This window comes from Lactuca serriola, chromosome 9, assembly GCF_051521515.1.
Source record: "Lactuca serriola cultivar US96UC23 chromosome 9, Lser_US96UC23_V15, whole genome shotgun sequence".
In the NCBI taxonomy this organism is placed as follows: Eukaryota; Viridiplantae; Streptophyta; class Magnoliopsida; order Asterales; family Asteraceae; genus Lactuca; species Lactuca serriola.
In genome coordinates this window covers 23,991,668-23,993,709 of record NC_136416.1, presented here as the reverse complement: position 1 = coordinate 23,993,709, position 2,042 = coordinate 23,991,668, and positions in this window count along the sequence as shown.

The following is a 2,042-nucleotide window of genomic DNA, read 5'->3' as shown; positions in this document are numbered from 1 at the left end:
AATACCTCTTTAATCAGAAAGAATTGAATATGAGGCAACGACGCTGGCTAGAATTACTTAAAGACTACGACTGCGAGATACTTTACCACCCCGGTAAAGCTAATGTTGTTGCTGATGCTCTCAGTCGGAAAGTCAATCTTGAAAGGAAAAGGCCAAGAGCGTTGAGAATTGAAGTTGTCTCGACTATTTTGGAAAGTATAAAGAAAGCTCAGAGCGAAGCTTCTGAGAAGAATGACAGAAAGGAGGAACGTTTGGGCAAAACGTTGGTGTTCAGTGTAAACAGTCATGGACTGAAGGTGTTCCAATATCGGATTTGGATACCTAAGACAGGAGGAGTCAGAGATCTTCTGATGGAAGAAGCTCACAAAACCATGTACTCGATTCATCCCGGTAGCACTAAAATGTATAGGGACCTGAAACCCTACTACTGGTGGCCGACGATGAAGCTTGATGTTGCAAAGTATGTGGCCGAGTGTGTGACTTGTGCGAGAGTCAAGACACAACATCAGAAACCGTACGGGAGTTTAGAACCTTTGCCTGTGCCTATGGGTAAGTGGGAAGACATTGCTATGGATTTTGTCACTAAACTGCCCAGAACAAAGAATGGTCACGACATGATTTGGGTGGTCGTTGATCGATTCACTAAGAGTGCGCATTTCATAGCGGCCAGGGAGAAATGGTCTATGGATAAGCTTGCGAATTCTTACGTGAAGGAAATTGTGAGGCTTCACGGTGTTCCGTTAACGATTGTGTCGGATCGTGATAGCCGTTTCACATCGAGGTTTTGGAAAAGTCTACAAGAGGAATTGGGTACCAAGTTGTGTTTAAGTACAGCTTACCATCCGCAGACTGATGGTCAGAGCGAACGAACGATACAAACACTTGAAGATATGCTGAGAGCATGTACTCTGGAATTCCTAGGTAATTGGGATGAACATTTACCGTTGGTAGAATTTTCCTATAATAATAGTTTCCACTCGAGCATTAAGATGGCACCTTACCAAGCTTTGTATGGACAGAAGTGTCGTACGCCGTCTTGTTGGCTTGAGGCTGGGGAAAAGCAGTTTATGGGACCGGAGTTGGTTCATCAAACTGCTGAAAAGTTGAAAATAATTAGGGAAAGAATGTTAGCGGCTCAGGATCGTCAAAAGAGCTATGCTGACAAAAAGCGAAGACCGATGACTTTTGAAGTTGGAGATTTGGTTTTGCTTAAAGTCTCGCCGTGGAAGGGACTTATAAGATTTGGTAAAAGGGGAAAGTTAAGTCCAAGGTTTATTGGACCGTTTAAAGTTCTTCAGAGGATTGGGAACCAAGCTTACAAGCTCGAACTACCAGAAGAACTGAATGGAATTCATAACACTTTTCATGTGTGTTATTTGAGGAAGTTCACGGGAGAAGTTCCCGACATAATTCCAATTTCTGAATTGAGAATTGATGAGAACAAAAGGTTGATTGAAGAACCAGAGGCAATTGTTGACCGAAAGACTAAGAAATTGCGACGCAAGATGGTTGGGTTAGTGCTTGTCCGATGGAAACACACGAATGGGCCGAATCTCACCTGGGAGACGGAGAGTGACATGATGGGTCGCTATCCGCATTTGTTTGTTGATGTGTGATTCCGGGGACGGAATCATTCTAAGGTGGAGAGAATTGTAACGCCTGTGTTTCCGGGCTTGCCGTTATTAGCAATATAATAGTCTAGGTTAACCTTTGTAACCCGTTTTGAAATAATAAGATTGTATTATTTGAGTATTATGTGTTTTGTGATTAATTGCTTAATTATGTGGTCTGATTAATTAAGAATAAAAATAAGCGTCAAAATTTAAGTGTAAAATAAACTTAATATCTTTGATCTATGTTGTAGTAGTTGAAACGAGGTTTCCGAATATATATAGAACGCCCAAATCTGACTTCGTATGAGGAAGTTATGATTTATCGAAGTTCCGGCTTAGCGGTGTGCAGCCCGAAATACTCGATTTGAGATCGAGCGGTTTTTAGCCGAAGCAATCTAAATGAGAATCAAAGATCTCATTGTTGGTATC